Here is a 27,282-nt window from a genome sequence, read left to right on the forward strand (position 1 = left end):
AGTGCACTCCTTTGTTGAGTATCTAAGTAGAAACATAAAAACACAAAATTATCCTGGATAATGCTTTTAGTGACTAGAAGGCTTGCACAAAGCATATTTTAATTTTTTACTCAGTGATTGATATGTGACTGTGAATTTTTTCCTGGAAGCCCCAAAGCAAATAATAGACAGCCCTGAGATGAAAGTGTCCATACAGTATTGTGGCACTGTTTGTACTAATGGTTAGGATGTGTTTCACAGGCTTTTTAGTTATCATAAAGTATGTAGATATTTTTGTTTATGAAATCAATTGAAATATGCAGATATTTGTAAAGTAAAATTTAAAATCTATCGTCACCTTAACCTGTTTCTAGCAGCCAAAAAGGTTACTAGGAAGAAATACTCTAAGAATAGCAAAAATGTTTTGTTCATATCCCTACAGCCTGCCCTGGTTTTTCTACACTACTTTGAGAAAGAGGGAGGACTTATTTTCTGTGCTGACAGCTAATAAGATTTATCCTTCTACCTTCAGAAGGCATAGCAAGCAACAGGCAAAAATGGCTATTTCCAACACTTGTCTTCTTTCAAACTCTGAAAAGAAATCCCTTGTAAGAACAAAAGCAGGCAGCTGTTTGGGCTATTACTGAATAAGTACAACACTCAGCACTCTCGTTTCCTTTAAACGTTAATTTAAAATATGCTTGAATCTGTAAAGTATACTGGTAAACTCAGCAATTTAGGGAAACTTTATGCTGGAATACATAAGTTTTTGTTTGGAAAAAATCAAGGGAAGCAAACAGATGTTATATCATAACTGCCATTTAGTTTTGGTGAAGGAGCAGTCTGTTTTTCTAGAATACAATAGGAAAGTAGTAAAAGAGTGGTCTAGAGCTATGCTGAAATCAGTTATATTTCCTCAAGTAATTATCACAACCAGTATTATTCCTCCAATGCCAACATCTTAGGTTTCTTACAGCTTCATGTCTTTTACAACCCTCTACTTTTAGTATGAAAAAATAATTGTGAATGATTCCAAATGATAGCTAACAATGTATCTCTTCCTCTTATAAAGAAATGAGAGATAATAAAATAATAAAGTTACTTTAGATGCAAAGAATTAGAACATCTTCAAAACTTTTGGTTATTATGTTTCATCTCAATTGAAAATGGCTGGAATCCTGAGCTGCCCATGAGATACATCTTTGTAGGGGGCCTAGGTTCAGTCCATGCAAAGCCCTTCACTGATGCTTCAGTCTCATCAGGCCCTTCTGTGTCCTGTTTAGTTGGCTCTGTTGGTCTTGTGGAGCTCCTGTCACTTGTAGGTCCTTTTCTCCTTCCCTCCACTTTTCTACTCCCTATGCTCCACCCAATGTTTGGCTGTGAGTCTCAGTATCTGTTTCCAGAGGCTGCTGGGTGGAGCCTTTCAGTGTACAACCTGGCTTAACTCATATCTGTAAGCATAGTGGGTCCCCTAGTAAGGGGAGTGGGGGCTCTCTCTAACATGGACTCTCCTGCCATCTTTTCAATTACTTCCACGTGGCAGCACTGTCTTGCCAGGCCACAGTTAAAGAGGACACACTTAGTCCTGACACAACATGATGAACTGGGGTGAATGGAAAGGGGACTCCCCTCTTCTGAGGAATAGGGTAGGGGTGTAGGAGAGGACGGTTGGGACAGGGAAGTGGGAAGGGATGGGGCTAAGGATATAAAATCAATCAATCAATCAATCAATTAATTAATTTTTAAAAGGTTAAGTGATCACAGGACTATGTTCCGGAACTAAGTGTCAGATTCATTAAAGTAAGAAAAAAGAAAATGGCTAGAATCTACGAACATATCAGAAAAATAATTATATTGAATACTCTTAAAAGAACATTCAACCTATTTGGTATATAATATAGTTTGGGGAAAATTGATTTATAATTTATACTCAACAATCAATAGATAGATAGATAGATAGATAGATAGATAGATAGATAGATAGATATAGAGAAATAAATGTTCTGAGTAATGAATTAAGCATAAGGCAAAGTAATTGGGTAAGGAAAGTCTTCACCAGACTGTAGGTAGGAGATGCTCCATCCAGAATCAATATGGCTAGACCACAGGGAGAGATTGTTGCATAAGGAGAATAAATCTTAAATTAGAGAAGAAACAACAAAGTTGAAGAAAACTGCACACAGTCCAATATGAGAGTTCAGTTTCATTTTAAAATAAAATTTGAATACAGAAGAAAACATTGCTAATTCTTAGAAGAGACATTTGGTAGTTCAACAATATTTTGGGGTCACCTACACATAACATGCACTGTTGTAGATCTATACACAAAGTGTGTTTTAAAACAATTGCTCTTTTATGAGCTTTGTAGTATAGTGGGAGGAAAGCTATAGTTAACAATGTCTATGTGAGGAAAGAAAAAAGAGCAAAGCCTAGTAATGAAGTTTGTGAGCCATATTGTATAAATGTTATATTTAATAGCTTGATAGTTATTTTTTATTGACACCTTTATGATAACTGGAATTAACTAAGGCATACAGTTCTAGGAAGGTCTGCAAGGGCATTTTATCTGAAAAAGATTTTTCCTTCCTCCAGACTGAGTGGCACCTTCCCAGGCAGTTTAAATATATAAAGATCTTAGAGGAGAGCCCTATCTGCTTTCATTTATTTGCTGGCAAACGCATCCACTCCACTGATCCCGCTGTGGCGGCGGCTGCTGCTGCTGCTGCTGCTGCTGCTGCTGCTGCTGCTGCTGCAGTTGCTGTTGCTGCTGCTGTTGCTGTGGCTACTGCTGGAACACCTTCCTTTGCTCTTATCAAAACCCCAATCCTTTGGCTTTCCAATGTGGACTGATTATCAGTGTCTCTCCAAGAATCCTTCAAGCCTTCCTTCTGTACCAGATCAGGGCTGCTGAGGCATCCAGCATCATGGACTGAGCAGCTACTGAATTTTCAGCCTCTCTGACTAAGACAGCCATTTCTGAACTGCCTATCAATTGTAAGCTACTCTACTAAACCCTTTATTGGTTCAATTCCTAAAGAGAATCCTGCCTATTGCAGGGTTGTCTATGGTCTGACAAAGCCTTGCTCAACAAAGTAAAAGAGTGAAATATGTCTACTTATGAGACAAATGAAATCAAGTCTCCTTGTAGAAAACAAAGTACTATAACATTATACATGCAATAACCTTCATTTTATGGTTCAAATGTAAATGAAGAACAGCTAGAAATTTGCAGTTTTTATCACTAATAGACATGTGTACATATCTCAACAGAACCTAAAAATTAGGTTGTCACTGACAATAAAATTATAGTTTTAAAACCAGCAGATTAGGTAGAATTAAAATATACCTGATTAAATAAAATTAATAGCAAAATTGAATAAAAATTAGATTCCTCAAAAAAATAGCCATAGGTTTATACATTTATATGCACATAAAATATGACAGTATGTCTTTCATATATAAATGCATAAATGAAAAAGTGGGGGCTGTTTATACCTTTGAACCAATGATCATCTTCTAAAGAGTATGAAAATTTATTCTTGGAGGGTATGTGTACTAATTTGTTTTTAGGCCAATTTTCTCCTATCCTTTCAACAAAATTTAAATTCTATGTTACTTTTTCATCTTTTAAAAGCATGCAGTGTGAGGCTGAGAGACAGAGAAGCATGGTCTGGGCAGCTGTGCAGCACTTCATGTTGTGAATAGTCAACAAATATTAAGTGACATTGAAATATGAATTGATGGATAATGAATCACTCTAGGGGATTATCCTGCCAAAATGTTTTGCAAGATCCATGAAATGTTTGACAAATCCAAGATATCCCAAGCTTTGCCTTTGGTGAGATTTATTTGTTTGTTTGGGGGATGGGAAGACAGGTTCTTATTTTTCATCTGGCTCATTATGTCCTTCTGTTGGTGACTAATTCATACTCAAATCATATTACTTTAACTTTTGTTAGGCAATTGATTTCTTAGTGGCTATGTAATTGGAAAACCAGAGCATCTAGAAAAACTGCATCTTTTTATTAAGTACAGAAATAAAATTGATTAAGCAGAAATTTAATTATAGTAATGGGATTGAACCAGGGGTAGAAAATGAGCACAAGGAGAGGACAGACATACTGCATTTAGAGGGCGTCTCCTAGGCATTACCTTACTTCGCATTATTTAAATTTTAAAAATCCATAGCTTGTAATACATTTTGTCTCTGTTTCTTCTGATTGCATTCAAATTAACAGATAGGATCCTTGTCTAATTAACTTTCTGGTGACTTTAACATAATTAGATAGAAATTATCTCAGTTTAAATAACAAACTGTTGTGGCCACCTGAGGTTTTAGCACCTCCTGCCACATTTGTCATGGTTACATAATAAACTTACTCACAGTGCCGCTGATATGAGTTGGAGGTATTTGGGGGGTTTAAAATTGCAAATTACAAAATCCAGTCCGTTCAAGGAAAGAAAAGGGACTCTGCATCATGACAGAAAAACTTCTAACAACCGTGTAGAGAAGGATGCTGGTTGATGTTAGACGGCAGCAGGTACACTAGGACACTTTGACTTCCTGAATCACTTCCACCCTATTCTTGTTATTCCTTTCTCTGAACTCTTACTCCATTACTGGTTTTATCATCCAGCTTCTGTTTTGTGTTCTCTTCGACTCCCATGATGCCAGAGAATAAAGGATACAACTCTTTGTAATGGGATTTGAACCACACTGAGAGACAGATTCTCTTTATCCTACTTTTTAAGAAAGCGACTTGGATCCAGTCAAGTTAGTGCTCCATCATTTCCAGTGGAAACCGGGGTGCCATTGAACAAAGGTGACTGCTAAGGTGTAATGTACTGTGACTACTGGCGGGTCAAAAAGGAATGAGATCACCTCCCCATGCGAATAAGCATTTGTAGATCAAGTGAGCAAACAGCAACCTATATAAACCCCCATAAGTCATTATTGGTCTTATACAGAGAAAAAATTAGGGGAAAAGCAGGATGTCTCTCTTTGCCTTTATCTTGAATATGTAGACAAGGAGATGGGAGCTGAAAAGAAAGAAAGGGAGATTTAGGAACATAGAGGGAGGATATAACAAAAGCTAGATGATTGAACTACTCCTTAACTCAAGGCCTTAATTGTTACTTATAATGAAGGTTATGTCTAAGTCATTGCTATAGAATGTAGTATATTGATACAAAACATGGGCATGTCAAACACTTGGCAGATTTTAACACAAGAATATATATCCTAAGTCTAACAAACAGATATGACTCTATCGATATATGAGGTAAAATAGGTGAATAAGGTCTTTAAAAGCCTCAGAGACACACAGAATATGGCATATAAAGTTGTTCTTACAATCCTAAATTTCTTTGACAACAAGACAAGTTAAATCCCGACAACACCCAGCCGACCTCAAAAAAGATGAGCCTCCTTATGGACATGGCTTCAAAGGTGGCAAAAATAGCCACTGGGCAAAATGTTCTCATTCCTGCCACAAACAGAATCTGCCTAAAAATGGGCAACTCAGATGTAGGCAGAGTCGATGGCCACACTCTGCCAAGTCAGGGAAAGCAAGTCCTCAATAGTTCCTGCAAACAAGTCTGGCAGAGATATTAGGCCAGAAAGCTGAAGATGAGGCTCCAACGTTATAAAGTGTATTGGGTGACTGGTCAGGAAGCAAACTGTCTTAAGCCAATTGTAAAATTTGGAAGCTGCTAACCCACACTGCTGGTTCACTCAGGAATTTAAGTTTTATTCCTTCTCAAGTCTCTGAGGGGCATTGAATACAAGATAGTATAGTTTTACAACCAAGTTTAGTTGGTTAGAGGACAATATTGTTTTAGATCAAGATAAAGAAGTTAAGCTATTAGAGTTGAGATAGGATAGATATTGAATCTCATTCAGAAATTTAGATCCAACAAGACAGGAAAGACACTTACTTCAAATGGGACGAACGCAGATGGCCAAGTCACTATGAAGGTAACATGTATAGAACTCATTATTCTCGTGATTGTCACATGGTTCTCCCTGGTGTATGTAGTTTGTTTTATACATGTGTAAAAAAAAAAGTATTTAAAAAATAGAAATGAGAATAATAAGTAGGCGGTTGTGGGTTACAGAACAACCAACAGGGCTCACTATGCTATATTCTAAAAGTTTAGTCTAAAGTTTTCTTCTCAACAGTTGGAATCTTCACATTCAGTAGTTTCATGGTGAAATTACCATTGAAAATTCAGTCTTTAAATCATGTTTAAGTCAAATTAAAGAATAATTTATCATACAGCAAACTTATCCTTTTAGATTCAGTTACAATATGGAATATTATTAATGCAGTTGCCAGTGAATTCTGGAAGCTAAACAACAAAGATGAGATTTTAGAAGATCCAAGGATATCACAAAATCAAACCCAGAGTAGCAGCCTTGTGTCTCCTCTGGCTCTCCTGTTCTTTGAGCGTGGCCACATATCACAGCCCCAGTGATAATGGGAAGGAGATGGTTCAAACTCAAATTGGAAGAGCTGAAACATGGGGAGAGGCACAGGGGCTGAGGGTCACTGAAGAGTGGGAGGGCATTGGAAGGCAGGTATCCAGAGAACACCAGTATAGTCACTGCAAGGCAGAAACAAGTCAATAACCACTAAACCATAGACTGGATGAGACTTTCCTGTGGGAAACAGCTCACAGTGTAACTCAGGGAGCTGAGCACACAGACCCAGGCTGTTGCCTACCCATAGGCGAACTCATTTTTAGTTTTAATCTAGCTTAATTATCTGTTTGTATTAAGGCAGAAGTATTTCACTTTTCAGGGAAATATATTAGAATTCAGATTATTCATAACGTAGTCCTTAAAATGTCCAATATAGTTCAGTATTGTTTACATACAAATTGTCATGAAAATGTGATATGACAGAAAAAAAGGACGATATGTAGGCAACACCAATGAGAGTAGTGGATGGCTGAATTATTAGATAAAGGTTTTAAAGAAGCTATTTTTGTTATCCTCAAAAATATAAACAAAATTAGATACACGTTGACAAAGTGGTCATCTATCTGAAATTCAAAAGCTGGAAATCCTAAAATCAAAAGAATTAATAATAAAATGAAAGTTTGCAGGATAGACTAAAGCACTCATTGTAAATTAAGATAAAAGAGCTAGGAAATTTGAAAGTATATTCCATGATATGCTTACTAATTTAAAAGAGTGTGATTTTATGATGAAGACATTACTATATGCACTTTAACCAAATGATTGAATCAGAGGATGAGAAATGAGATAAAGTAATGCCATCTTCTAACTGACATGTTATATTGGGAAAGTACAGGATCATTTTTGTAATGTTTTTTTCCAAAACCGAGCAACCTAAATTTAACATGAGCCAACACCCAGTAAGCTAAAACTGAAAACTATTTTTGAAAAACAACCATAGGATACTCTTTAAGTGTGTCAAGGTGTTTTCAGAACGTTATAGTGAACGTTCCTCTCTGAGAAACTCCATGCATGTGTGAGACGGTCTTCAGATAATAGTCTAGAGAAACAATATGGTCAAAACCTGAATCAGGGCTCTGCATCACTGACCTGAACATTTAAGAAAAACAGCAAATGATGTGTTAAACCAACTTTCCAACACTTTTGTGGTATTTTTCAATAATCTGGCTCTATAGAAACTCACATTTTTGTACAAACCACTTTAAAGCCCTTTGATCCTTGCAGTCATGTATATAATTCTTTAATTCCCATTTTTGCCTCTATTTCAAAACTTCAGTACAAAGGAATTTCTAATGTTAAATAAACACAATTTACATGCCACAAAACCTTCTAAGAATTTCTTAAAGCTCTCCTCCAATGCCTTTCAGAAGCATTGCACTGTTTTCTTAGCACAAACCTATTCCAACATTACATGGTTCCAATTAGATATGAAATTCTAAACCCATGAATTCTGAGAAGGCTCTGAACTTGCCAAAATAATTTCTTATTATACTTGATAGCTTAGATTATACATTCCCAGTGTATATTCAAAAGCTTTTACTATAAAGCTTTCTTATAACAAAGGGAGATGAAAAGATATTGGAATTACTCACAGAACACAATCAAGGAATCTTTGCTGATGGAATATAATATTCATGACATCGTCTTACTGCAAATAGGTAGTAATAGATAGGAGTGTTATTAACCACAGAGTATCCATTCTTCTACTTATTAACACATAAAACAATAGCTTTTTATCTCAGACCATTCAACACTTCAGAGTCTAAACCATGAAACTCTTTGGGAAAAAATTTCAGTTGCACGTTGGTTTCAACATTTTATGTTTTTAACTTCAAGAAAAAAAATTCTTCTGAAAAACAAGATCCAATGTCCTACCAGCCTGACTCATTGGGGGCCCTGGAATGGGAAATCTGTGGAAAAGAGATGTCCTTACCAGTTTGCAAGCTGTTCTAGAAGTTTCTTTTAAGTGCTGAAGGCAGAAATTCTTCTCATTTGTATGTGATGCTGTGTAAAGCCTTACCAATCCCAAACTGGCTAGTGTAGACCAAAGTTAGAAGGTGGCAACTATGGTAACAAAGGACAGTTTATAACCTGCACAGCAAATATTGCTGTTGCTTTTTTTTTTTAATGGCCACCTTTGTCATTCTATGAAAATACATCATGGTACCCAGAGACATGCTAATAAATGAACAAACTTAGTATTAGAGGCGTTTCAAGGTTCATCCCATCTTTGCCACTGGCCATCCTTTTAGAAGAGGATTTATACACTCATTGTATCTCTTATTTAATAAGGTACTTGAACTATCAATATGATTATTAAGGCATTTAAAAGGGATATGAGTAACCACAGTTCCCAGCAGCTCCCTGATATTAGCACAATGAAGTAGGGTTTGGAAAAATGGAAGAAGCAACATACCACATCGCCTATGCCATAAGAACTCCATTTGCATGACTGATCGTTGTTCTAGAAGCAACCTCATCAGAATTAGAAACCTTGCCTCCACTCCAGCCACTTCCTACAAAGCACACATAAGGCTCCAGATAAAATTTCTAAGAAAACACTGAAACAAAACTGCTAACACAGCCAAATTCTTAACACTCTTGGAAACCCTTTGAAATGGCAGGCCAATGTTAACTTACAGGAAGAGGATACTACAGCATAGGTAGAAGCTGCTGCTTAAATGGCAAGGTTTTGAAAACTGAAACAATGTTTATATGCATGCCAATTATCTTTTAGTGGCCATGAGTTGATTCTGCTTACCTTCAGGTTACTTTAAATCAAAACAAAAAATGCAGTTTGCCGAATATTTCAATATTATTTTGTTTCCAATTGGAAAATATTTTTAATACAGTCTGTGTGTCTGAGGAAACATCACAATATGGAAATTTTTCAATTCGACTACAGACCCCCACAATTAAAACATTGCATGGGCATATGAAGGATTAGGATGGCTCTCACTTCTGATGTGGCCAAACTTAACATCAAGAAGTAAATTATAGATGGGACATTCACTTCCTAACTTGGTCTAGGCTCTGGGTTGACAACAAATCATTTTTATTTCTCCTTACATGTCTTCAAACTGTCCTTATAACTAAAAATTAATCAACTCGGTTTTCACTTATGAGACGACTGCTCCATTTCTTTTGGTTAACAGTGTGGTAAAGCTCTGGGTTCCTCAGGTAAAATTCTTGTGTTTAATTTACCTCTAATTTCCTTGTATCTGAAATTATTTTGAACAAATTAATGGTCACAGAAAAAAAGCTAATAAAACCAGAAACTATTGCACACAATTTTATTTTTACTTATATCTGAAAAAACTATAGTACAAAACATATTTATCTATAGATAAAATAAGTGTTTTATTCTTGTTATTAACACAAACATTTTAACTATTTTTCTTATGTTTTCTTGAGTGTTGTTGTACTTTGTGTGTTTGAATGTGTATGTATATAAGTTGCCCAATTAGTCTTTAATGAATAATTATATCATATGTTTGTACTACCTAAAATCATAGACTAAGAATAGATAGTTCTGTTTAATCAAACTGAAACCACGTTGAATAACCTGGAGTCTCTTTCAGGAAAACAAAACCTGAAATAGATCATTTAGAGTTAACTGAATATGTGTTATTCTTCATTTAAAATTTGTTTAATGAAATGTAGAACTGAATTTTAGAAAAAGTACCTACTAGCAAATCAGGAGGTAAAGATTTCATCTTCACCTAACTAAGTACTTCTACATGATTATTAAACTACTTTAAAATGTCATCATGGCTGAAGAAAGGTGACAAGTCTTCCTGAAAATTGATTAACAAGCAACATATACAAGGAATAGGATCCTTGATGTACTCAAAAGGAGGTGTCACGAGCAGTGATAGTGTTCTTAGGTCTAAATGCAAAATAACCAAAATGCGAGAGTAACCATTCTTTCCTACATTCATGAAATATGGCTTTTATGGAAAACATGAAATATAAAACAACAAAATTGTAATAAGAATGTAAATTTGATGTCATATTGTACAAAATGATATCATTTCTCTTTTTTAAATATAGTTTATTAATTTATTCATATTCCATTTCGATTGTTATCCCATCCCTTGTATCCTCCCATTCCTCCCTCCCTCCCTCCCATTTTCCCCTTACTCCCTTCCCCTATGACTGTGACTGAGGGGGACCTCTTCCCCCTGTATATGCTCATAGGGTATGAAGTCTCTTCCTGGTAGCCTGCTGTCCTTCCTCTGAGTGCCACCAGGCCTCCCCACCCAGGGGATGTGGTCAAATATGGGGCACCAGAGTTTGTGTGAAAGTCAGACCCCACTCTCCACTCAACTGTGAAGAATGCCCTGTCTATTGGGTAGTTCTGGGTAGGGGTTCGATGTTTACTGCATGTATTGTCCTTGGCTGAGGCCATAAAACTGATATCATTTCAACCACAGTTATTGAAATTACAAGCAACTATACACAATAAACATTTATGTTGCAATTCAAACATCTGAGGTTTTTTCCAATCCTGGTCCTTTCACTAACTAGTTGTTGAATTTTCAGACATTTTTAAGCACCCAGACCATTGTCTACTGATGTTTCTGAGCTTTTGAACCATCGCTGTCAATTTCCACCCATGCTCAAAATTCTCTAATGTCTATAACCACTGTTCTACTTGGGGATGAAGGCTCACATGTTATTATTACTATTTTACTTCTATACATTTATGAAGTGTTGCATGATGATCTCATTATTAAGAACAATTAACAGTCATGAGCTGTAATTTTCTTTCCTAAAACAATTATATTAGTTGAGTTATCAAAAAAGTTTATTACAGAATTTTGTTTGCATATAGATAGTAGATACATATAAATATATAGATATATCAATATATTTATTTCAGAGGTGAACTATTTTTCTACTAAGAATGTGTTGTGTTATATGTGTTAGTGCATGTTCCTGTGTGTGTTTGGTTTTTTGTTTGTTTGTTTTTTCCCTTTGATGTGGTTTGGAATTCTTAGTAATAACTTTCAGCTATAAGAGAAACACATTTATATGAAAAGATTTTTAAGAGCATTGTTGCCAAGCTTGATTTAATGCTGGACTTTATAAAACTTCACAGAACCTATTTTAATAAGATTTCCAACCATAATAATATGAGCTTGATTGCCTTGCTGAAGTGACCTGCCAAAAGTTTCCAATGTTTGTCCATGGTTACACTGAATATTAAAAGTATCAGTTAAAATACATGGAAACAGAACACAAAGCTTCATATGTGGAGCAGTTGCTCCAAGCCTACACATTAGGAACAGAACTTCTCAAGCCATATGTAGAAACAGCAACCATTTCTTATCAGGTAACATTTACTATAAGTATATTGTGAGATAGTTAACCTCTTATAAAATTGAATTTTCCTGGGTGTTTTGATGACATGAATTGTAGTCTCTGTGAATCAAACAACTCTAGTGGAAAATTATGATGACCTTGTAACTCTCTAAGACGTCCCTGCTTTTGTTCTTGATGTCTGCTCAAATAAGAGCACACATTTGTTTCCAGATGGAAGAGTAATTAACACACAAAACTGCTTTATCCATAAATATGGTTCCTTTTGAAATTTTAGTAAGTTCACCAGATATATACATGCACTTCCTTAAAACAAATGGCAACAGACCTCGTACTGGAAAGAAATTAATAAGGCATAACCCATTGTTTCACTCTCTTTTATTCAAATCAAATAGAGATGCTACTCTAAATTGGAAATCTGCGTCTTTGTTATTCTCACTATTTCTTTGTGCAAGGTGTTTGCTAGAAGGAGAATAAGACTGTCTATTTACAAATTTATGTGACAATCTGCATAATTATGTTGCATATGTGTTAGGTTAATTATGAATGATTAGATTGTTGTTCAGAGTTAGAGTATCTGATTTTTAGAAAAGTGGATCATTGCAAAATGAATGGGATTATTTTAGGCAGGAAAAAAAAAAAACACATTTCCAAATTTCAGAATTAGACTGCCAGTATCAGTGGGATTTAGAGTGAGAAACATTATTTACCTCTATCCAGTAATGACACAGCTAAATGCAAGAAGCCACATAAACATGACAGTATAAGTCACTGCTAAGTACAGTGTAACTTAAATTATTTCTGTTCAAGTACATTTAAAGTGTCAATTAATTGCCTCCATTTCAAATGCACACCTTTTCCCCAATTATCAAATTAAAATTTGAGCTGAATCAATGAGCACAATGATAGTTTAATTATATTAAACCACATGAAATAAACAGTGAGGAAGTGTTTGTGCAGATGGCCACCCGCGTCTGACACCTCCAGGCATAGCCAATGACAAGTGCCATTCTCTTGGTAAATAAAATTGCTTTATTTTACTGTCATTGAAGCATCTTTACTTTTAAAAGATAGGCGAATGGGTCGCAATAGAAGGATTTAAGAGAATTACAGAAGGAGAAATTGCAGACACAGATGTACTTTCTTTTCTAAGGGCACCAGGTGTTTTAAATGCCACCAGAAGGGTGCTCCAGGCAATTCTGTGCTGTCCAAGATAGCTTGGCATAGATTATCTGAAAGCTTTTGTGTCTTTTCAGCTTTTGATTAAAGGCCAGTGTCAGGACTCCTCGGGGCTTTTGCTTGGTACAGTAAAGCCAAGGGATTTTTTTTTTTATGTTGCTGCCAAAAAGATGCCAGTTAGGATAATTACATTTCAATTTAAATTGGTAATTTTATGAAAATTTAAAGCAGAATATGTGTCACCCAAATCTCCTTACTTTTATTCCTTCCAAACATGCATACACACACACACACCTCTCTTGTTTATGGGAGACAATGACAGCAGTCCACCAGAACCTTCCCATGACCCAGAGATATGTGCCAGGAATTAAACAGATGAGCAAAAATTGAACAGAGATTGTTTTCTTCATCCAACTTCATTTCTAGCCTAGATTTATCACTAGTGTACATTGGAACCATCCCAGGGCATCCTAGCTTCTAGTATCTTTCTTCCCGCAGATGCCAGCTTTAGACCATCACTGCAGTATTTAAGGCACTGCTTTCCATTCACAGGCAAGCTTTGTATTTGTTAAGAGGATGCAGAAAAGGAATCAAACCTACTTAGAGTCTCTCACCCTCTTGGTGAAAGGAAAGGGACACAAGTGGCCAGATGAACTCTGAATTTCCTGTCTGCCACTTTTTTTTTTTTCCAGGACACATAACGCAAGCTTGGCAGCACCAACAAAGTGGAAGTAATGTGCCTTTGTTTAGAATGCAGTGTGTACGAACATTTACATAATAAAATACACACACAAATAACAGATGGTGAAGAGACACTCATCTCACCACATGTTGTAAGCACAATCTCGTTCCTTGATGATCTCATTTCTCTTACCTCTCCCTACAGATGTCTACCAGCTATTTAACCTCAGGGGTTATTCAGACGGGAGAAGGTTTTGAAGACAGCCACAAAGCTGGCTACAGACTATTTCTTTTCCATCAGGGGCAAATGCCCTTTCTGGATGGATTTATCAATCTATAAAAAATATTTTTTTTAAAAAAAAATTAAAGCTTTCTTCTGTTAAAAAAAAAAAAAACCTAAGTAAACTCCATTTTCCATGGGATTTGTTGGGCAGATATTGTCTACAATATATAGCCATGAATACTGTCAATATGGTGACCTGAAAGGGGTCATTTTCTTCTAACATTTTTTTTGCTCCAAGTACAAAGCGGTTTGTTAATACTTTAGGTTCTTAAATGATTAGTCTTTTTTTAGAGGTCCTTCTGTAATGGTTACACGTCTCCCAGAGACTCTGTGCTCACATGTCAATCTGTTGCTAGAGTTACACCTCAAATGTACAGTAGCCGATATGCTATGTAACATAGGGCAATAAATATGTTGTATCATTAGCTCTCTTCAGTTTATTCTCAGATCACGTTTCTCTCAAAACAGGAATTGCTTTCATTTCAATGGGATCCAGCATTTTTCAACAAAGCACCTTGATAAAATGCATTAGCAATCATTTTGTCTATAAATGTACATCACTCAAAAGAATAATTGAATGGCAAAATGTATAAAAGACAGCCGTACTCTACCCACGTTATAGAGCTGTATACATGTTAAGCTATTTGGACAATAACTGATGATTCAGAATAAGAATCTGCATTGATCCATCTAGAATTTATGACTTCTTCTAAGAGAATGCATCTTTAATTAACATTTTATGTTAAAGTATACTATGGAGGTCAAACAAGAGTGCATCTACAAATATGGATATCAAAAATAACTTCCAAGCATCAATGTCTTTAAAAACTAACATTGAAATTATTCATGAAGGCTAAAAACAAACCAAAAACCCCAACCATCTACCATGCATATCCTGAAAATAAAAAGTAGGACTATTAAAAATGCTAAAATGCATGTTGAAGTTTACTGGAAGGCAAAAAGAGAGATAATTTCTCCATATTCCTGAGAGCTGTTTAAAGTAAAATGGTGGCCAATTATACATAGATACATTGTAGAGTTAGCAAGAGACTAACAGACAAAAAGTGAGAGAGGAGCGGAGAACCACACAACAATGAAAGTTCAGGAAAGAAAAAGAAAAACAGGTAAGGAGAGAGGTTATCAGATGGTTGGATGAGGTGAGCAAAAGCCTTAGAGTTTGATCATTGATTATAAGTCTTAAGCAAAGAAAATGAAACATGAGAAAAAGATAAAATATTTGAAGGACACAAAAGGAAGGCAAACATTGAAATGTTGACAAAACTTACCAGTCACTAGATTTGGATCACTAGATTTGAAAACTTCACAATCCCCAAGAACCAATGATGCCCACTTAGAAAGGAATGTCTTAGAATGGAGAATAGACAGCTGTGTATTCCTCAAGACAAATACTCAGGGAGAGGGTTCAATTTCTTGATAGGTATCTAAAAAGCAGACCACTTTCTTAAGCATAATTTCCCATCTTCTATACTCTTTAGAGAAAGTTCAACAAGTTCTATTACCCATGCTACTGTGTCCCTGTCTTTCTCAGTTCTAGGGGAATAGCAACCATTGAGATAAGCAGTCATGGGACACTCTCCCTCTGTCACTAACATAAAGTCAAAGAAACTGGACTGTGAAGCTAATGCATCAAATGCTAGAAAAAATTTCAATTCTCGGTATTTGAATACTTCCACAGAAATTTCCAAGGAAATAAGCTAGGAAATAGGACAACTGGAGGAAGTATGTACAAACTTAAAGAACTAAATAAACTGCACACCACTGACTAGGATTCCAAAATAACTGCAGTCTTTCTAAGTGGAAATGTAACTTTGATTATTTTCTTCTTCAAGGGCAAGATCATGACCAAGATGATCAATTTGTGAGAAGGCTTGGAGCTCTCTGCATGTGGAGGTCTAATAGTCCAAATGGACTATTTCAGAATAGTACTTCTTCTCAGCTAGCATCCTAAAAGAACCGCAGAGTTACTTGCAAACAGAAGCAGACTGTTCACTTTTGGGTGGGTGGCTCAACAATGGGAGGAGGGATTATAAAGTTATTTCTCAGCTGTCTTGGTCAGGGTTCAACTGGTTTGAAGAGACAGCATGACCAAGGCAACTCTTCTAAAAGAAAGCATTTAAGGGAGGCTTGCTTGCAGTTTCTGAGGGTTAGTCCATGATCATCTTGGCAGGGAGCATGGTAGCACAGAGGGAGATACCTCCTCTCACCATTCTGCCTTTCTTGTGCTGCATGGCGAGTGCCTCAGTAGGCCTTTGAATATTGTGAAATCTCTTGCAAAACCTCCCTCTGAAATTTTTACATGAGTGAGACCCATTTTTATTCAGTATGCTGAATAATAAATTCCTTTTTAACTATCTACTTATTCCAGGTACCAATATATTTATAGTCCCTGTACACTATTCATAAGATATCGTAGTTCACATAGGTAAGCTCAGAATATTGCCAGAGGAAGGTGGAAAGACAGCAGGCGCTGCTCGAGTAGAAACAAGAAATAAATTCTATTTTGAGTTATATCTCCTGACACTCTTATGTCCCCTGTCAGCTGTCACCTGTTCACTTGTCCACACTCTTGCCTCACTAGTGCTGCCTCGAGGCACTGCTGTGGCTATATATTTGAAAGATGAATTCCCTTTACATATGTAACAGCTGTCCATATGAATAGAGCACTGCTGCAACAGAACTATAAAAGCCATCATCTCCCGACAGGTAAGATCCAGAGTCAAATTTCAAAAAGTTTGGGGCTTTGCTGCCACCCCTCTCTCTGTTCTCCTTATGGATCTTCTCTTTCTACGACTTAATCTGAGATACAAATAGATTTTTTAGAAAGTCCACATTTAAGGAAATAGATTCTGTTGAGAAAGCACATCAGAACCACGCCTTAAGAGGAAGAATGCGGCTCTTTTCCTTCTTTTGAGTTACCTTGTCCAGCTTTGATGTGGTGGTTTTGTTTTATATTATTATATTTTATTTCTTCCTGTTTGCTTGTTATCTCTTAGAAGCCTGCTTTTTCTCCAATGAAAGATGGAAAGGAAGCAGATCCAGATGGGAGGGGAAGTTGGGAGGAACAAGGAGGACTAAAGGGAGGGAAAACTGTAACCAGGATATACTGTATGAAAAAATATCTATTTTCAATAAATAGGAAAATGAGTAACAATAATAATAAATACAAATATTGACTGTGTGCTTCCCCGGTAGGATACAAAGCACTTTTCAATATGATAAAAGTTAGCCAATAAGAATGAAGCATCAGGGTTGGTACCACCTTGATTTCTCCAAGCCCTATGACTCAAGTATGTGGTGCCTTCAGCAATGGTGTCTTGCCATCTAGTTCTAGAGGGTAACCAAAAGCAAAGGGCAAGAGCTTGTAATGCTTGGGAGAGTGTCTATGGTACCCTGCTGCTGGACAACTTAAAAAGAGAGAACCTATACTTTCCCTGGGATTTTTATTTGTTCACCTCTGTTGTCCCTGGAAGTCTTATTCATTTATCATGGAGTCAGTCCATATAAATTTCCTTATGAATGTATATATTTTAAAAGCTTCTACAGTAGTAAATTTCTACATGGCATTTTCAAGTGCATGGTATTGCCTATCTCTCCCCATATTCTCTCCCCTACCCTCCCCTACCATCTGCCACTGAATCTAATCTTATACCTTCCTACGCAGCCACAAAATCTGCAGGCTACAATTGTAACTGGCCTAGCAAAATATACCCCCAGTACAATATAGACATGAATATTGTGCAAATAACTCAGCACATTCTGGTTGTATTCAAGGCTCACTCTACACGGTGAGACTCCTGCCTGATAAAATCAATGGGGCCACAAGCCCATGGCTAGGTAGAGCATAATAGCATTGAAGGAGAAACTAATTCTATTATTCTGCTAAATATACATAATAATAAACTGCCTCTAACTTTGTATCTTTATGTCATAGAATAGAGCATCTCTGAACCCTTACTAAATAGAGAAGATTCTTTCTACACCAGGTAGCAATTAATACAAAGACCCACAACTGGTCAAGAGGCAAAAAAATAAATAAAAGACCATTTACTTCTCAGCTCTAAATGCACAAGTTTATCACATTCCCTTCCACTAAGACTCAGGGAATATGGCAGAAGAGGGAATGGAAAGAGGTAGTAGATATCTGTAGCAATCCAGCATTTGGTGAACACAGTGGCACAGTTGTGCACACAAACTCTAAGCAGCTATGTCAGCAAAACTTGAACAAGATCAAGCCAACCACCCTTAGCCAAAGAGCTATGTAATTGACAGCTGCTAGTGGGGTAAGGGTCTTTTTTTCAGCAGGAATGCAGCCCTGATAGGTGCCCATGCTCTCTTAGAAGGGCCTGCACCCATGCACGCACAGGCAGCACTGAGTGGACTCAATGGGTTGAAAAAAAGAAAAGAAAAGAAAAGAAAAGAAAACCAGCGAGCAAAGTTGGGATGAAACGCAGAGGAAGAGAGAAAGGAGGAAGGAATGGAAAGAGGAGTAAATTTGTCAAAAACACATTATATGCAAGTATAAATTTTACAAATAATGAAAAATGAAACTAAAGAATGTTTTAAGAGAGGAGGAATGCTTAGAAAAAGGCTTTATCAACTATTTCCACTTGCAATCGCTTTTCACCTGAGAAATTTTATGTGATTCTAGGTGCATAAAGCATATAGGTATGTAAAATGGGTATTTAAAACAAGTAGTCACTAGGAATAAATCATAAAGAAATTTATCTTAAGACAACATGTAATTTTACCATTTAATAAAGACAAAAGCAAAGTTGCCTGCTAATGAGATGGATGTTCTCACTTATGTTTATGTAAAGACTTCAACCTTGGATGCTTATTTAGTAATGCAGGTTATAAAATATCTTCAGTATTTTCTATATAGTTGACTAATGCTTGACTTATACTGATCAATAATAGTAAGCCTCTTTGCATAAACACTCAATATAAAATGGTAGAAGTATTTTTCAGGCCATTTCCGAAATTGCTGGAAATTCTGTCCTTATCCCAAGCCCAAATTTGTTTGATTTTTTTTTTTTTTTAAATAATCCCACAGTGGAACATCAAACAGAAGAATTTTAAATCGAGCATTTTAACTCTATATAATCCAAAGATACACCAATCTGGTACATAGATGTTGAGGAACTATACTAAAACAGTATTAAAAGCCTGATTTCTATGAGTAAGCCCTTATGTTTCTAAAAGTATGGAAAACTTTGTATATACAGTAAAAAAAAAAAAAAGAAAGAAAGAAAGAAAGAAAGAAAAAAAAAAAGACCACAGTTGGTAATATGCAATATTCTTGAATGTAAGCCAGGTTATTTCAGGCAGTGGTTACTGACATTGGGTGCAATGATAGCATACACATTTCTAAGGCTCAGAACCAAAAACATGCAGTGGATTCTGCAATTCAACGTGAGCTAGCACTGCCCAAAATGTCTCCAATTCATTGTGCATTTTTGTAACTAATTTTACGTCATTTCCTGACCAATGTTTTGTAACTCCCAAAAAATGTTTGTTGCCTAGCTTTTCACATTTCCCTTTCAGTGATGTGGCCCCACATGAGGCAGTGACCTGCAGTTTCAGAAGCCATCTGTTAAAGCATAGTGGGGCTAAGCAGGGTAGGTTTCATCCTTCTGTTTGTGGAAAAAGGGAAGAAAAAAATCTTCTTACCTCCTGTTTCTTACACTAAGCACACTGTGTCATGAATGTCAGAGTTTAGAATTAAAGATGTCCCTCCACTGAAGATATACCGCAAAAATTGCTAAACCTGCTCTGGAGAATAAATTCTCTTCCTGGGTTAGCAGTAGACACAGGATAAGCACCAATCTCAAGAGGAAGACATCTTTAGGTCAGTGAAAGAGTGAATCAAGATGCTTATCCCTTCAATGTTGATAGTACAGTAGCACCACTTTCACTACATGCACACGCGCGCGCACACACACACGCGCACGCGCACAAACACACACACACACACACAGACACAAAACAATGTCATCCAAAGCGTTAACAAGGCCATACACTGAAGCCAGTCTAATCCTGACTCTTACCACAAGAGCTCAGAAGTAAGGTTGAAATACCTCAGCTCTAGAATGCTGTTGGCTGTGCTTCGAATCTAGTTGTCTCATGTCCTAGATCTGTAATGCAAAGTAAATTACTCAACCTTTCTACGAAGTAGTTTCATCTGTGAAGTCATGATGATGGCATCTGCTACAGTATGTTCCATATTATTGGTTCAAACAGTACTTGAATATAGTAGATGGAAACCACACACAGAGACAATGATTGCAGTGATGATGCTATATTGTAGATGATTGATGGATGTATGGGTAGATGAAAGGTAGATAGATGGTAGAACCTAAAGACTACTTTTAATCAGCACTAATATGATGATCAGCTCCCCTGCAGGAAGTAAATAATGGAATTTCAATCTAATTTAGTCAGCTTCTACTTTTGGGCAAATTTAAGTGTGAACTACTCATATAACTTTGTTCCACGTAAGTACCCTTGTGCTGCCAGATCAGATAAAAGAACAGGAACCAGAGCACTTGAAACTATAAATCTCAGATCTGGACCGTTTTTTATATTTCCTGCCCATTATCAATGCTGTTTAAAATTATTTATAGAAATACTTGGGTTATAATATATATGGTATACTCTCATACTATAACTGATATGATCATAAATATTTTGGAATATTTATAAAATAACTATGCCAGAAATGGACCTGCTTTTTCCATGAAATCAAAGTTACTATTTTTCCAATGCAATATGACTCTTGAAAGACTCAAGAAACTGTAGCCCCCAGAAAAGAACTAATGTGCAAACTGTGGCATTGTTTTTCCATTTTCCTCTCTCTTTCTAATAAGCCCCACCACACCATTAAAGGAGAATTGAAAACATTGTGTCCTGCATTTTCTCCAACAATACCTGATCTTGAGAAGGCGATCAATTGCAAAGGGTTGTACAATTTGAGCTTGGTATTATGCTATAAATGTGGAAACTCTGTCTTGGGAGGGATTTCATTTCATAGGCCTGTTGGTTTGCTTAGGAGATATAAGACATGTCTAACCTACAAATGACTGGAAAATGAGAGGAGCAGGTGTAAAATGGAGACTCAGTCTTCCCTAAGGATAATATCTTAAAACTTGAGAATCTGGAAATCATTTCAAAAGACTGTGGTGAATACTGTAAGCTCAGAGGGGAAGTACATAGAATTACATAGAGCACTCTAGTTATGTTACAATAGCTCAGAGAACAATTCAATTTCATTGTATTTTTCTGAACATTTTATAGAGATAATGTTTAATATTACAAGATTTATAAAATACAGTATAGCATAAAAATGGCAAGCAAGAGAGATGAAAATACTTTGGGCTCCCCACATACTCTGGAGTAGTAATGTGTAGTCAATCTTAAATTATCAATTCACTTCATAGCACTATGGCAGATAAGATCAAATTACCCTAATAGCTGATCTCTAAAGTAGCTACCAAACTAATGTTGACATTTGTGAATTTCTCTAGAGTTGCAGCAACAAATCAGATGTCCATGATTCCCTTAAAGATCGTTAGAAAATCTAAAATTCTTGGATAATTGTCCCTCATTGCACATGTGATAACCAAATCCATATATAAACAACATAGCAGTGAGTAATAGTAGATGTTAAGACCAAAGATGAATGTTGGGGTGTATTCCTGTGGTTTTAAGATTCAAAAGATGGAGACAAGATGGTTGAGACTTAAAGACCACCCTGGCCTACTTAGTGACTGTTGAAAATTGGCACTTGATTGCTTGGTTTGTTCTTTCTTTTGTCTACTAAAAATACTGCTGTCCTTGTGTATGACCAATCACTTTCTCCTGCTGCAAGAGGATTTTGTTTGTCTTCAGCCTTAACCAGTTTGATTATAAACCATCTTTTCATTCTCATTAGATTTAGTGTCATTAGACATATTCAAATATCTTAACTGTCTATTTCTTTTCTCATATTTAGTTAGCTTTTCACAATTTTTCAAATGAGTCCTTTGTATCATTTTCCTACTCATTTCTTTGTAGAGTTTCTATACATTAATCTAATCAATGGTATCTACAGCATTTAGCCCCTTCAGTTCTCTTTACTTTTATTGTCCTGTTTATTCCTGATTCTATGATTTCAATAGCCTTAAAGTCATTAATCTTTTTCATCAGTTTGATAAGTCTCTTTTAAAAAAATGATGATAATTTTTCATTTATCTATATAATTGAAATTTGAAATTTGGATTTTGCCAAAAATAATTGCAAATTTACAGGACATTAGTTATAAGTTGAATGTTGAACACATGACACAGATTCATGTCTAAAGAATGAATCCCTAGCTGGTGACATTTTGAGCTTCACATTTGGACTGTATTACTAGAAACTGACCTTATACACTCCACCAGTTGTGGCCTGCACTTTTGGTTCACTTCTCTGCATTCACAATGTGACCAATTGCTCCCAACACTGCTGCTCCTGCTCACCATACTTCTTTTACCATGATAGAATAAAATACCCTGAAACCATCAGCCAAAACAAATCCTTCCTCTTTTAATATACTTATGTCAGGAATTTTGTCATAGCAGTGAGAAAATAATAAAAAAGGATATTAAGAGAAGTAAGGAACTTGCCGTGATTAAATTGGGCCATGTGTCTCAGAGGATTTCAAACATAGTTTGCATGTAAAACGTGAAAGAGTGTGGATCAATGGTCTAATATAACCATAGAGAACTAAAATCAGAGTCTGGCAAGCCATTCTGGTGAAAGTTTAAAAGATCAGCATGCTACCATAAAGGTGGACAGTAAAGACTGTGCTCATGAAGCCTCAGAAAGGAACACGGGGTTTATTGGGAATTGCAATACCGGCGATTTATGATACCTTCTAGCACGGAATCTACACCTACACTGTTTTGGTGATTTAATTGCACTACTATGGATTGAATCCAGAGTCTCATGCAGGCTGTGCAAGTGCTCAGTACTGTCTGTGAAATTTGAGTGAGAGTGAATCAACAATAATTATTAGGCAATTTACTTGGTGAGGAAATTTCAGGACATTATAGCATTCTGGTTGTGGTATGGCTGTTTCTGGATTTTTTAAAGCTATGTTTGTAGTGAGAATTCAAATAACAGGATAGGATAAAACTATGTAAAACATGCAAATTAATGAGAAGCAAAAGAATAGATGGATTTAAATTTTAAGACAAAGTACAAAGACAAAGCAGCAATAGCTATTAGAGAGATCAATACCACGGAAAAGAATTGATATTTTTCATTGTGGCAGTAGGAACGGTATCTTGAAAGCAAGATCCCACCAATTACAGTTTCTAATGCACAAAATACAAAGGCATTTCAAAGGACTTTCCTTTAAAAAGAGAGTACTTTGAGGATGTATAGCAGGAGGGCAGGGGTACCTGGTTCAAACACAACCGTCTATAAGGGTAGTTTCACAGGTTAGACAGGCAGACACTCAGTCACCGGAAGCCATAGCTGAAAGAGAACAGACACAGGTCCAACTGGAATACCATGACAGGCTTTGAATTGTGCCCCTGACTGTAGCTTTTCTGGAATCCTGAATACAAGAAAGATGGGGGCGTGGAGGTTTATACCAAGCTTCCAACAAAAACAGCAGAGCAGAGCACTCTTGAGAAACTTTAGTCTAAATTTTGAGGGAGAAGCCCATATTGAAATAAAAAAACTAAGGTATTGGAAATGACAGGAAAATGGGCGCTTGACGAGGAAGGCTGCACACACTGCCAGCAAACCCTTTAGGGGTAACAATAAGTAATTGAGACAGCAAGGCACAAATAGCCATGCCCATAAAGTGACCTCCTGCACCAGATGCCACAAACATTGCTGCTATGTTTGACATTTCTCTTGTTGGGTTTTGGTCTCACTTTGTCCAATATTTCCACGTTGTTTTCATTCCCTTAATTTGCTTTTATGATGGGAGTATTAATTCTACTTTGTTGTATATCAAAAGTATGTAACTTGATTTTTAATTTTTAGAAAAGATTATAGTTACTAGATTGCTTGAAGAGAAGAAACTTTGGACTTTTAGACTGTATTGGGACTGTTGATTTTATAAAGACTCTTAAAGTTGGACTAAGTGTACTTTATATTATGAGATGGCTGTTAGCCTTTGGGGCTAATGGCAGAAAAATATGATATGAATGTGACATATACCTTGCCTGCTCATGTGTTTGAACAGCTGACTCCTAACTGGTGGTACTATTTAGGGGTATAAAAGAAACTTTATTTTGGAAAACATTTCAAAGGAAAACATTTTATCTGGCATTGAAGAACCATGCAAAGTGTTGAGGACTCTAAGTTTTTAGACAAAAACATGAGTTTATATTCTTGGAAATCTAAAAATGAGATTTCACTAGACTCATCTCAATCTATGCATTATCCAAATGGGGGCTGTAAGTGCTTTTGCAAGAGAAAAACAATAATAAAACTTCTTTCACAAGTTACTTGATAACTCCTCCTTCTGTTTTGGTTTACTTTAAATGTCTCAATATAAAGGGTTAATTTTTTTTAAATGTTAATTTTGTGCTTTTGATAAAATAATCAAAGAATATATTGCCCACTTAGTGCTCACCTGGTTTTCTCCTAAGTCATACAGAGACCCAATAGAGAATAATTGTGCTCCTATATAGTTTCAGATAAGATTACAAGATAAATTCATCTATGTTTAAATTAAATGACTAAAACAACTATATGTAAAAAGATTCTGCTAAATTAGAAATACCTACGTTTATGGTGACATTATATAGCCACATTGAAATTGATACTAGGCTATAGAGTTGGCTCTGTACTGTTTAGGACATAGAAGAAAAGCCAGTTTAAACTTGACAGGCAACAATCATTCAGAGGCAATTTTCTTCTGAACATGTAAAATTGTCAAGTTCAACATACTTCGTAAACAATGAACTGTTTATTAAAAAACATTACTGTTTTCACAGTCTTAATATAGAACGAAAAATCAAATAAGAATGCTTAATTTGAATCATGAGATTTGGCAAACCTATCAGTGGTGGGGTGATTAGAAACGTAGCCTACACTGTTGCAGAGTACTTTATCCCAATGTGATCCCTGAGATTGTGAAGTGTAAAATCTGCCTTTGATTCCAGTGTCATCCCTGAGATTGTGAACTGTAAAAACCTATCTTTGATCCCATTGTGATTCCTGAGATTGTGAACTATAATAACCTGTCTTTTGTTTGGTGTGGTTGAGCCCTAACACACACCTTTAATCCAAGAACTTTCTGTACCAGGATTTAATAAGGGCCAGAGGTGGAATAAGAAACCAGCTGACCGAGGATTGAAGAGTAGGAGGGACTTTGAGTTGAGGGGTATTTAAAACAACTTATAGAAGTAGACGGGGCTTTAGCTCTTGGGGATTGGGATTTTAGGTTACTGACTCCTTAGCTCTTGAGCTCTTTGGCTTTTAGCTCGTTAGTTCTTGAGCTCCTCAGCTCCTTGGCCTTTGGCTCTTTGACCTTTGAGCTAGCAAGCCTTTGGTCTTGGGATTTTTGGTCTTCTCTTCCTGGGCTGTCAGCTGAGCTAGTGAGCCCTTTGAGCCTTTTCCATCAGGACTGGAGCTGAGTAGGAAGGTCAGCTGGGTGATTTCTCTGCCTCTCTGAACTAGCAGGTTTTTCACCACAGCATCTGGCTCCTGAATCTTTATTGTTAAAAATAGAATGATCAAGGATTTTCATTTAAAACAACACTCGACCGCCATGATTCTCACATGGCCACACACACACCTGCCTCCACACACCCGCCCCCACACTTGCTCACCAACATTCAGAAAGGATGAGATTTTTGTATGACGGTAGTAGGGCCAACATTGTATTTTGGTTTTTGGTCATCCTCTATGGTTCTCTAGGATTTCAATTCCTCTGACTTCCACCATCAGATATCATTTCCCTGGTCATAACTTTGTGAAAAAAAAATGGCTTCCTTTTTTTTCTTGCACCAAAATAGCATAAATCTTTGCTTTTAAACCATTTTTAGGGTCTTATTTTCCCATAAAAAAGAGAGTAAGAAAATGTACATACTATTGTTTAACTTTTAATTAAAACAACAAAGATAAAAATTTAAGTAGAAGGTAATAACAGAAACATACGATGAGCAAAAGGAGAGTGTACTGACCTTGTACTGAAGACTCAGTGGAAACTGATCCTTAGAAAGACTTCAAATGAGTTTACTAGTCATGAGCAGGGCAGCCTACTTTTGACTGACTAAGCTGATGTCTCGTTGAACAGATTTCCCTTTTATCTTCTCACTTCAGCTAAATTCAAATGCCATGTATCATTTATGTCCTTCAAATTCCTAGCTTTGTTATTGTTTACCGTTGTCCTCATTACAGACCTTCATTTACCCCCTTTTCTATTATCACTTTCTCACAACATAGCTCCAAATTTTACCTCACATATAATTTTTCTCTTCGAGACACCCATCATCTTTTTTGCACACCGCCAAGAATTTATTCTTCCTTTAGTAGACACCTGTCAAATAGGTTTCTTCCAGTGTGCCCTACATGCTTGTGTGTGCACATGCAAATTGCATATCAGTGTGTCTGCATCAATCCTACCCAGACAACTTTTCAAAAGAGTATTTCTACTCTGATAGCAAAGCTCTTGGAGCAAGACTCTGAAGGGGGAAAAAAACTCAATAAATTTGGAAGCATGGACTGTAGTAACAATAATTTTAATTATTAGTATAAAAACATAATTAGCACTTGTAGATCACATTAGGGCTTAATAAAGGCTTTCAGATACACCAGCTCATATGCCTATTATTTCATAATATATAGTTTACTGTGGCTTATTGACAATTAAAGTGTATAATAGCAACGATTTGTGTTAAGCTTTGAAGTGTAGGGATTTCTTTTGTATTTATGCATGGAGGTATCTTGGAAATTCATAACATTTCAAAGTAATAGTATATCATTTGGAAGGCTGCCACATAATTGCATTCAGCTTCTCTGCTTAAGGCTTATTGCTGTACATACCACCTACCTAAATTCAATTTCCAATTTTAAGCCACACTTCTCTTTCATCCTTAGTTGAAAACAATGAAGATTTCAGTACTAAAAAGCTTGAGCCAGACTTAGTCTCGGCTTCTCATTCTGTTTTTTTTGTTTTCCTGACCAGGACACAAACTAATCAGGAAGCTAATTGGAAAAAGTTTAAAAAAACAAACAAACAAACAAAAAAAAAAAACCAAAAAACAAAACGGTGTGGGTCTGAACAGCAAGAGCTGACATTTGATGATGGAAAAAAACAAGAATGAACAGATTAGAGGAGCAAACA

Source organism: Acomys russatus, chromosome 8, assembly GCF_903995435.1.
Source record: "Acomys russatus chromosome 8, mAcoRus1.1, whole genome shotgun sequence".
NCBI lineage: Eukaryota > Metazoa > Chordata > Mammalia > Rodentia > Muridae > Acomys > Acomys russatus.